We start from the raw sequence: 12519 nt of genomic DNA on the forward strand, positions 1-12519 counted from the left end.
ATACAATTAAAAATTATGAAGTCGGTCTTCTCAAGTAGCATACTATTTCACATTTCCGCAAATCGACCAACACCGAAATAAAATCATCTCCAATGATGACGATTTCCGTAAATATTTTAACACGTGGGGGAAAGATACAATCAAAATTGAACAGGATGACCGATAGTGTAAGTATGTAACTCCTCCTCGTTTTGCAGATTGGAATAAACGTGGTTGAAAACAAATTGTCACTCAATCGAGTACGTCTATCGAACGAAGTGATTTTCGTGCTCGTAAGAATCGTGCTCAAACAGGCGAAAGGAAAAGACCGCAATGCCACACACCCAGTCCGTGACCGATAGCAGAGAGTGAGTGCTCTTCCCGTGAATCGCATACAAATGCACTGAAAAGAAAGCGCTCCGTGAGTGCACAATTTTCTTTCGGCTGAATGTCAAAAAATCCAACACGTTACATGCATTCGAAAGGAAGAAGGAAATCGTTTGACTTATTGACGGGAAAATTGACATTAAATAGTTTCTAAGCATACTATACAGGTACGCAAGTATCTTTTCCCCTTCATCTTTCTGTTGGCCAGGTTAAAAATCCGCGCGCCTCTGAAATTCAGGTTGCTACTTTTTGACAATTGACAGTAAAATTGATTTTAATTTTGTATTAGTTGTAAATGTATATATTGTTGTGAATGTAATAGTTGTAAGTGTAATATTGCATGTAGAACAAAATATTTCCAGGGAGTTAAAAAAAATAAATACTTAGTTTGAAGAAACGTACAATGTCTAAATTGGCTACTAGAAGAATATGAAAGAATAGTAAGTTTGTGAATGAAATCCCAATTACTACCTTTACAACACTAAACTACTAATTATTAGTCCTACCATATTGAAATTCACAAAATATTGCCAATTCTGACGAGATATATGTTATTCCTAAACATGAAGACTCAAATATCCTTGTTGCTTCTTTTAATTGGTTATTAGGTCGTACAATACTACTACGTTTATATGTGACGATTACAACATATAAGGGGTTAAAATTGCGGATAAAAGTTGAAATATCGATGGCAAGTGTTGCGGCATATTCAGTCCAATCTTTCTAAAATACTGTCGACGAGATCCAACTGCTGTCATTTTGAGCTGTATACACATACGTTCAACATGTACGAATATTGGCGTGGATTCGTCATTCGCGTCAATTCGGTATGATAGGGTCAAAATTGTTGAGTCTCACTGCGAAAAATAATTAGGTCAAACGCTCTTAAGGACTTAACCGGGAGTTTTTTTTGTGGACGACGTTATCTTTCTCATTTATGTCAATTAACTCATCAGTGACTCATGATAAAATCGACATCAATACAGATATTATCAGCGGGATAAACTAAATTAACAGGTTGCTAATAATAGCCCTTGTCCTTGGACTCTTAAATCTCCCTAGTCGATTCTAAACTCGCTTTAATATAAGATTTATACGAATTTATAAGATTTCAATTTTACAAGGCTAGAATCCATTTGAACATACACCACCCAAAGAAAAAAACATAAAAATTACAATACATCTCGTATAGAAACAATTCACCACTAATCAATCACCATTAAACTGATTAACACCCTATTTTAGATATAAATAAACATTTATTCAACCGATTTGAAAATACCGGCTTCAAATCGTCGCTAAACACAAGATTTTGAAACCAAGCGAGTTTTTTCACTTTAAAAATAGCGGCACTGTGTTTCACTCGAAAAAATCTTACTTTTATTCAAGCTTGTTTTGGAAAAAAAGAAAGAATAAATTTCTTTGCGATGGTAACACAAAAGAATCTGCGACAGCCTTTTGATGGTATCAAATGATATTCACTATCACAAGCGTTATTTCTGACGTGCCGTTTGAGGGAAAGAGAAAAAAAAGAGCTATTCACTTAATTTAGAGCATGCAACACGTACATTTGGAGGCACGCAAAAATTTGTCACGCTATCCTTTACGTCACAATATTTTAGATAACCTGTTAGATTAGTTGCGACTGGAGAAATTTTTCTGACCTATGAAGATGAAATGATCCAGCGTCTTCTTGCTCACCGCTCCGGCGGCTAATTCGCAGGCAAAGTGTGGGAGTCGTCCTTCCCCCAGCGAGACCGACTACTTCTCAGTTCAGCAGCACGCCTCCAACTGCCGCGGACGATCGAGTGGCTGGACAAAATCCTGCCACGGCGCCTGCGCACTGACAACCTCATTTTCACCGAAGCGGGAAGAACGAATGTGCCTAAAAGGAAATGTAAGTTGAAGCTTAGAAAAATATTACACCTTCACGTTATTTTTATATTAGTTTCTTTCAAAAGTGTATCGAAGGCTTATCTCACATAAGTACTCGTATATGCCCCATTACAAAGTGGACATAGGACATAATTGACAAACCTTTAGGAAAGGTTTGTCAGTTGTGGCAATTCCGACGGAGGCAACAGAAAGCCAAACTTGTCGCCTCATTATTAGCAAGTGTTTTCGGTTGTGAAAATTGTTTTTATTGAATTAGGTCATCTACCATTTTTTTTAAAGATAGGTTTCCGGATGGGCAAACTGGATGGACTCGCCTAACAAGGAAAAACCTGGTATCCTATCCTACAATAAACTGTTCAATAATTCCGCAAATATCTATATTCGCGATATTTAATTGAAATAAATTACGTTTAAAATTGATTATTTAAATTTAAATCCATTTGATGACCACAATTCTATTACTGCTTAGGAAAAACATATTAGAAAATCAATGATCTCTTGAATCAATCGATTCAATCCCTCCAAGACGGATCAATTTTCAAAATTGCGAATTCTCCACTTGCATTATGAGTTTGATAGGGAATGATAAAACTATGTCCAACAAGTAAGTGATTATGGTGAAAGATCAATACATTTGTGCATATTTCCCTGAATGAAGGTTTACATCACGTTGTCATGGGCATGGTCTTGGTGAAATAATAGTGAAATTACTTTCAGATGAACCTTTTTTTCTGCCAAAAAATGCCCCATATTATTATTATAGATGCTTATCGTAGACCACTTGGAATTCATTCAATGACAAACAATGTATTAACAGGGATTCAACAGCTTACATTTACTAGCAAAAGCACCCGGATTAATGAATATTAATGGATTAAAGAGGCAGATTTATAAACTGTACCGCCAGCCGTTTTCCCGATAAAAAGAATTGTTAAAAATGCGTTAATTAACAATTGAAAATGGCGTTAAAAAATGTAAATTCATTTATAAGAGTTCTCGTCACGTTCGTTTTGTGTGGCCCAGAGTCCCAATCTGCCTGGACAAAAATGGAACATGTGACTATTTTAGGATGGCTTCATTGTTTTATGAATGACACAACAACGGTGCTGCAGTCCTATCATTGGCACTATTTTGGTGGGAAATAAAGTCGGTCGAGAGCATGTTTAAGTATCCGTCTAACCAGTACTACTAATCTTGACGGCCGGGTTTTAAGTGGTTGATAACCTTTACGACTTCTTGAGTTTTATCTGATTCTATTTAAACTTTTGAGTCATGTTGGAAGAATTATCTAATCTGCTAGACAGGCAATTGGACAATTACGTGGAAATAATAAGGAAATAACTCAATAAAGACTGCAAACGATTTAAGGGACATACATAAAAACGATTCATGGAAGAACACAGCGAAAGAACTGTTCCATGTGCTTGAAACGCAACAATTGGAAAGTTTAAAAATCATTCGCCTTTTACACTTTGAAATTATCGCATTTAAATTCACATTTTTAGCACTTCGTTAAAGTTACCGTTGCGACATCTCCCACAGTTCTTTGATCCTAATACTATCGATCGCATTAGAAAAGAACCATCCGAAGAATAATATCACCAAAAAGGTATGCAATTCCCAGAGAAGAGTATAAAACTATTGGCAAGTCCATATAAAGATACATATGTAAACAGTAAGCTTTTAGTTTTTTCGCTGTGATGGTTAATTTTCTCCATCTTTTGAAATTAGTGTAAAATGTCTTAATATTGCTAAATTAATCATCGCAGTCATGTTGCTATTTAAATGACTTTACTACTAACAACTTTGCCAAAAAATTTCCAAAAACAATGAAATGTTGTCATTCGACACTTACATGACACATTGATTGAAAAATATATTCATAAGCTTCATTCACTGCATTATAAATTTTATCCAACTAGAATATAAATCTGAACTATTGTGCGTCGTTCGGTGTTTGGATAATGAAAAAGAAGGAATATTTGTTTTGAAGCAGTCACTTGATGGGTATGCATGGATAAATGTTCGAATGGTGGAATTGTGCAAATTCAAAATTAGTTTCATTTGATAATTATTCTAAAAGGAGGGGATGGAGAAGTAAATAAACCTAAAGCAACCACAGAAATCGACCCAATGGTCGGTTTGATAGGTGAGAGTAGAGTTCACCTACTATTAAGCCCAACGGCGTGTGATATTCACACATCAGGGTAGTGAGGGCAGTTCCTCTCTCTGTACCGTCATACGGTTATACAGGAAGTTATGGCCCCCGAAAAATCAACGGCGGGTGCCCAGAGGCGTCCCCAAGAACCTAACCTGGGCGCTTCGCTCACTAGTCCAACGCTTTATCACCGCACCACAATGTCCTTTGGAGAAGTAAATATTTGATTTTTATTGACTTGCATGAGATTCCTAAGAAGCGCTTTCTACCGACTTTTATATGTACACAAGACCCGCGCAAGGACTTGTGGCATAGGTTATCACGATACCAGTCAAGGAAATGTAAAAGAAGAGGCTTCTAAGGAGACCATGCATATGAATTTCATTGATGTAGTTTACCTTAATGCTATGGCTGTAAATTCATATTTCCAGAGGAGGAATTGCAAAACCTAAAATGATAAGAAATTAATACATCGATTTATGTAATGAAAACAGCTAGTAGAATTGAAGAACATTTTGTTGGTTTTTCTTGTTGAATCACAATGGGTATATGAATAAGCCAGGTCACAGTGGTGGAAAAAAACTTGCCACACATGAATACATAAAGGGGATGGGTTATGGCCTGGACATCGGTAGACCATTTGTAAAAACGTGTATACGAGTACAAATGAATTTCAATAATTTACGACTTATACGAGACGAGATCGATAGCAGCAGTTGAGTGTAGAAGAATAACAGTGAGAATAATTTGAGGCCAAAAAAATCACTGATAGCAGCAGTTGAGTGTAGAAGAATAACAGTGAGAATAATTTGAGGCCAAAAAAATCACATTACATGGATAAAACAAGTTTTGACGAAGTTCAAGAGAGCAGATAAAATGAGATGTCTTATATGAAAGATACGAAGGAGAGGAAAACTAACTAGAAAACTAGTAAGAAAAATATTTTACCGAAGGTCCTAAAAGAATGAACTATGGAATGGAAAACTTCCGGGAGCCAAAAATGAGTTACGAGAAAAAGGCTATGGAAGATGCGTTCACGGAGCAATTAAGAAATGAAGGAATAAGCGTAAAAAAAGGATAGCTGAGATAATTGCCATAAATCAAAACTGATAACGTATGATGTTAAACACCTGAGGAGAGATGTAAGATATATGTTATAATGTTTGATCAATGTGTAACATCCCCAAGTTACGCACTTCCTTCTGGCGGTTTGGTTCAATTTGCAAATGAGAAAACAAAAAAATTAAAGTTAAAATATATTTTTTAATAATCTTCAGTTGATTAAATGCTGAGTTAGGAGCATAATAAAATTTTAAAAAATATGAAGCTAAGCTTACTTTTGATCGTTAGTTTCTTTTAATCCTCAACATCCGCATCCATTATATTTTCAATGGAACCAGGAAAATATTCACGTTTTGAGGTCAGTACATAAAATATTTTCTTCGAGTCAAAACTTATCTTTCGTAGGGACAATGAGATTATAAAGAAAAATTAAAGGATGAAAGTTTAACCCATTTATTCTTCCTTTATACAAATGTAAGGAAAATAAAATAGAAAATGTTACTTTGAAGAGCTCTCTTACCCTGTCTCCATCAAAATAATATTACCAAAATAAACCGAAACATTATCGACGGGATATCAGTGAATGTCCTAGCTCGTCATTCGAGGTCGGACTAGTCGAGTGGAACTATTGTGCCAAGCGAACGATAAGGCGAAGTAAGTAACTGTTAGCATTAAATTGCTTCGTAATATATAGTAATTAACACAGCAAATGATAATATTCTATATTATTAAGCTATGGATTGTGATACCACTCGTAATTTCATAACTTTATGCAAATAATTGAGATGTGGAAATCAATTATTTCACGAAGCCTGGAATACCATTTCTAACGACTGCCAGAGGTGTGAAACCATATTCTCATAATAACCGCATAGCGATCTTAGTCCAAAGGTAATTTCGTATGTTAAGTTTACTCGTAATTGCGCACAGTGTGAAAATATGGTATAATTTTTGAATAGTTAGGATAGTGAATTCTGTAAAGTGCTTTGGCGTTGCATTCATTCGGTTGTAATACAAATGAGAATTAGCTGCTAAAAACAAAGCAGGAACTATATCCGAATTATCCTCAAGTCGGTTATTTTTATACACTTCTTACGAACACGTGTTTACATGATCATTTACAATGATCGTTTGTAATTTGTCCATCGTGTAGAATCTTTAGCTGTTTACCTCCAAGAAACACTTACAGATGTACGGTTAGGCTTTGCTGGGTTGAGAGTAAGCGAAAAAACAATCAAAAATCACTTTTAATATACTATATCTCCCTGATTATGAACATTGGGGCATTTGAGATTTTTGTTGCGACGTAAATATGACAGTTCCCCATTAGGATCTTCTAAAGAGATGTGGTAAAATACTCGGAACGACATCCCAGGACGTCTTTCAAAACATATATCGGTCTTACGTGCTTTAGTATTAAGGGCATGGTGCATCATGTAACCACAGTAACTGAATCATGGACAAGCGTATGATCTTATGTCCAAAAAGATAATGTAACCTGCCAAGCCAGAAGTTTGAATGTTGTCTCATAATTTTAATAGGCCCACGCTTCAATAACTTCCAGTCGGCATATGATGACTTTGAGTGAGATCAGTTAATTATGATAAAATTATGAAATTAAAGCATGATTTTTGAGTTCACAAAAATCCGTTTCGCTTTGTGATTTGCGTCCCGGGTGGCGCATTAAAATTGGAATCAAGCCCAAATGTTCACAGTGTCAATTTACATAACAATTTACCATTTATTATCCGTATGGGGAGACCGCAGATTTGAGATGTAACATTTATTTTGCTTTTTTTTTAACGGAACCTTTTCCTAATTGAAATGGAAAATCTGTTAATTCAGAATCGCAGGGATGGGTGAAATCAATCCCCGTTGGGTTATATGGCGAGCACTTCCCCAAACTCGCTGCTTTATTAAAATGCATTAAAGAGAGAAATGTTCGCTATTTTATTCAGTTTGTGCGACGTTCCGTTCCGTTCGTCGTTCTACTAACGACGTTATGTCATAAGCCTTCCTATAAAACTTTAGTTGGTAATGCTTAGGAGATGGGTGAGGACGAGAAGTGAAGAAGTTCTAACATAACATGAAAGCAGCTATTTGCGAAAAAATTCCCAAATGTAATGAGAGAATAATGCGAATTGATGGGCCAGCAAAACCACATTTATGACCCATCAGTCGGGCGTATTTCGTTACACGGGCCAGTCGCGTCTCGAAATAAAGCTCTGGGCGAACCATTTCTTTCCTACCTCCGCAATAAAGGATAGGATAGTATGCTGTTTGACACTGGAACATAGTCAATAAAGCATGCGCTCCGAGGAAAAACAATATTTAGGTTAATGAGTTAATCGATCCATAATGTCCCAGATTCCGCGTCAACATTATTATCATCGATCAAGACAGGGCTAATATTGGAGATTATCTGTGAGGGTTGACCGTATCCTAAACCACGGTGAAGGCGTTGATATTTTCCCAGGTAAAAAGAATTCCTGCAAACTTCTTCACTAACAGGTACATGCCAAAATAATAATCAGCTGTAATCAGTCTTAACACAGTCGAGGGAGAAAATTAAGCACAGAAGTGGAGAATTCGGGAGACGAACGGGCAAACACATCCGAAAGAATATTCCTATTCTCTTTTGCTCCTGCAACGGGGTGACCTCCTAAGGACTGCTTACGTCAGTGAGCGACCGTGAATTACGAAGCACGGAGTGGCATCACGAAACTCTCCTCGAAGGCGGGGCCCGGCTGCGACAATTCGAATCAGAACGAAGTGGGGCGCTCTCATCGCATTCCTGACGTGGCAGCAGCAGAAAGTTCGAAGGATATGGAGCTCAAATAAAAAGTTCAAAGGCCGCTCTAAATGTCTAGTGGGATGTCGACGACACGCGAACACACCACAGTAATGTGGAAGTTCCAAAAAAGAGAACTTATTAATTTTTTAAGGCACTTGCGTCAAAATTTTCACGCCTCTAGGGGAAAGGAGATCCATCGGCGTTGAAATATTGAAATACCATAAGGCCAGAATTTCTTTCATCAGGCGAACATTATTACGAGGAACTTAGATAAAGGAATTAAAAGTTTGCCCGCGGTAAGACAGCAAACATGCATGGTGGACGCAAACAATTGATTATTGACAGATAAGTGAAAAGAGGGAATCAGCAGCTGAAAATAATCACCGAATATGCATGTTTCACGCTGACGTGTTTCGTTGGTGTGACCGTGGTAGCCAATAAACTAAATTCTATCTCCATCAAAACAACATGCTGGAAGTCGTTTCTCTGTCAATGCTTCTTTCTTGAGCTTTTTAAACTTCCAGGTAATTTATGTCTCACATTATTGCCCGTCACAAAGAATTTATCAGGTAAGTGGGAAATAGATGTATGTATATGAAAATGAGCCCTGATAATTGCAAAAATTAATATTGACCTATTGGTTCTAAACTGGACTTTGCGCAATTTCAGCTTTTCTATCAAATACAGAAGCTATTCATGAATACCCTGCATCCTTTGAGATGATATTAATATAATATATCGACCGACTTATTGATGTTGCTGATACGTTTACCAGATGAGACAGCAGGTAACCCAAGAAAATTTATAAATTTTTACGTATTCGATGGTCTCTGGCTCAACCTTGTGGAAGTTCATCTCCATTTATTTGTTTTTACGCTCATAAGAAATTTGCATCGAAATGTTCTCAATGTGTCCGACTCTTCCAACCCGACCCGTCATAAATAAGGAGAAAGACTGATTAAATGAAATCCTGGGTTATAACGGGACAAAATAGATCCAGAGCTATCTATCAACACAATGTTTTTTCACCCTTGCTTATGACAGAAGTCTAAGTTGAGTCTTAAGTATGTAAGCATGTACCTTAAAAGAGACATATACCGTTCCGATTCATCGTAAACACAAAAACCCTCGCGGCTTGCATTAGTCTGATGTCGGCTAGAACTCGAAGTTCGAGAGCATGAATTCCACCCAGGTCATGGCTACTCAATGAATAAGTCACAGCAATCATCACGAAGGTTTGTTTGATATGAGAGGATAGAGCTCACCTCGAACTTCACCCCAGGGAGGTGGATAGCGAATTGGAACCGTTCGTCTGGTGCCCGGAAAATCTCGCATTCAGTTTATTTGTGCATGTTCCTACTATGAGTTTGGGGGGTGTCCTTGATCATCACGAGGGATTGAACCCGAGGATCTTCGATCAGGAGCCGAATATTTACTCACAGGCCAAACTCACACACATAATGCACCTAGCAAAAAAACTCCGTGGCAATTATTTAAAGTACTACATATACCCGCCTTGCATATACACCATTGATGTATGAGTAGAAACTTGATGCTGTAATTGTAGATAAACCTCCTCGTAGATAAATCAATTATAGATGAAGTATCCAAGTATCCTCGAGTTTCAAAATGCACACCGTAGTTTGGCGCGTCGATAAGCTCGGGACGACGAGGGAAATGTCTTGAATGTTGCCATAGATTAGAGTGAGGGTACTTTTTACTTGGAAATACTCCTCTCTTGTAACCCAGGCACGTATTATCCTTGCCAAACCGAATATGTGTTAGAGCAAAGCGACCTCAGAAGCACCATAATGGCACTGATACTTCCTATAATTCTCAATGGTACTTCCTATAAATCTCAAAAAACCTGTGCTCGTGAGTAATCTGCCTACCTCGCATTGTTCGCCTGAATGGATATGACGTAATAATGCGGGTAAGGATCGAAGTATTGAATATGGTGCTGAAATGTCACCTTGTGTTTGCCTACCCTCTAAACACACCCAGTGCCAATTAAGTTTACGGTCTTGGCTTTTTCCCTTTCGATTATTTCACGACCGCAGGTTCGTTCATTTTAAGTTTAATCTCAATAACGGGGTTTTGAAGTCTCTGTGGAAAAACCTTTTGCATTAATTTCTCTTTTATTTGATTAATCTTCAAAGAAGTCCATTAAAAAAATCAGTTCTAAATTTTTCATCACCAGTATTCATTCCCTTATTTCTAGTTTTTTTGATGGAGCAACTGTTAAAAAATCTTGTGAGATTGGTTCCTCATATTACTTTTACTTAAAGATGAATTACAAATAGAAAATAGGAAATTAATGGCTAATCTTGAGCGTCTGTGCAGACAACCATACAATCGTCGGCCGCCATGGAGTAATAATGTCCAATGAAAGGGGTCACCTTGACCTCCAGGGAAAAATTTTCCTCACTCATTAGCTTCATACCCTGACAATAATAGGTTTCGTCCTTGTAATGAGATGGAGTATATTCATTACTTTATGCAATTTGGGTAGTCATACCATATTGCTAACTTGAGCATCGTTGGTTAGCCATATTTAGAAAAAAAGAAATTATAAACGACTCGTTAGTTCCCCTCCAACGGAAAACGTTCAACATGGGGAAGAATTCTGACCGACTCAGACTGAAAATGTCAGAATGAGGATTGATTTTCAGGCTTCTTGGGATGATATTTTCCGTCCGAGCGTCGTCGACAGGAGGGAAAAATACTTTAAGACCGACACTAATTTGCCAGGTCTAGGAAAACCGCAATGTCAACTCAGCAGGACGACGTCAACTCATGTAACACCCACTCTCCATCCCCCATTCCGTTTTTGTAATGCAAATGAAATGCTATTAAAATTCATTCGCCCCAATCGAAAACCATCAACCCAATGCACCGAGAAGAGAGGAAAGACTTCGAGAGTGGGCGTGGAAAGGGGAGCGGAGTGAAAGGGGTGAGCCGTGACGTAAAAACCTGGGTCAATGGGTACAGTCGAAAAGCAGCGCGAGACAGGCCAGTCTTCAGCCAGCATTACGTGACCTTACAGTGGCGCACGCAAATGACGAAGCAACGATTTCGTTGATCTCAGCTGCAGTACTTCATTAAGTGCCATTCTGTATGTAGCAGAACACGCACCATATCTTGAAACGCTGTGAGGAAGGATACTAAACCCTAGAGCTTTCAGTTGGAATATCTGTCTGTGTTCAATTTTCGGTCTGTTTATTTACACAAAGTCTATTCCCACTAGTATCGATTTAAATTTCTTTAACGAGAAGGACGGCGGTGCGAAGTCATTTCTTCTTATCTGAAACCCACATCTCCTAAAATATTTTTACATACTAAATGCAAACAAATAGGGGTGTAACCATTTGGATTCCTAACATTTTAAACAGTGACAGTAACGGGTAAAAATAAATGCGACAAGTGGAATCCACTTGAAATTAGAATCTGATTCCTCATGGCCTTCGATTCCGCCTGGATTATGGCTCACGTTTTTTTTTTGCATTGGCCTTCCGGCCGTCTTCTTGTTCTCACCCATTCGTTTATCTTCCCGGATAATCTAATATTCATGGTGTCTAATAAAAATACTCTCCAACATCTTCGCGAAGGCGCCATTTCCCTAGACCACACAAATTGTTCATCTCTAAATACCTTCACTTCTTTATTAAAATATGGCGTAATAATTTGTCAACAAAATTATTTTAAGAACACTTTGTTTGATACGATTTACCGAGCATACGTACGTTTATGATCCATGCTCGCCTATGTCAGGATCTAAAACGTAGTTTTCCAGGTGCTTCCTGCATTTCTGACTATGTCCTTCTATGGTCAGTCTCATCTGAAATGCCTTGTTGGCTTTGGACTTCTTTCATAGCGTGCGATGTCAACGTAAATCGATTATATCTCATTCTGTTTTGATTCGTGGGTAGATAAATGCATTTACTGATGACGTCTTTCCTTATAACATAATCTTTGTTTTCATTTTTTCTCGAACACAAATTCAAAGCATGGCTCAATAAATTTTTACAAGAGACAATGGATTTGGGATAGGGAGGGCAGCGAATCGGAACCTGTCCCCCTTTGCCTTCAAAAATTGGACGGAGGGATCTGGAAGGAGGAAGCGTTCCGCTGCTGCGGAAAAGGGAATGAATAAACTTGGTGGGCCTTCGGAAAATCAATCATTGGAGATCGATCCTGGCATTTATTTTCTATGCCCGATGCTTTCAGTATGATAAAAACTCGT

General features: G+C 37.8%; 1 protein-coding gene across 1 annotated transcript in view; it reads right to left on the reverse strand.

Annotated features, from left to right (window-relative positions):
• LOC139698294 (1-acyl-sn-glycerol-3-phosphate acyltransferase epsilon-like) overlaps nucleotides 1-2138 on the reverse strand; it is a 63846-nt gene extending 61708 nt beyond the window's left edge. Inside the window, exon 1 of the mRNA XM_071597177.1 lies at nucleotides 2031-2138. The gene's annotated coding sequence lies outside the window, so the exon portion shown is untranslated. The remainder of the gene's footprint in view (nucleotides 1-2030) is intronic.
• Between the last annotated feature and the right edge of the window lie 10381 nt (nucleotides 2139-12519).

The sequence above is a fragment of the Hetaerina americana genome, unplaced genomic scaffold, assembly GCF_022747635.1.
Source record: "Hetaerina americana unplaced genomic scaffold, ioHetAmer1.1.p SCAF_81, whole genome shotgun sequence".
NCBI lineage: Eukaryota > Metazoa > Arthropoda > Insecta > Odonata > Calopterygidae > Hetaerina > Hetaerina americana.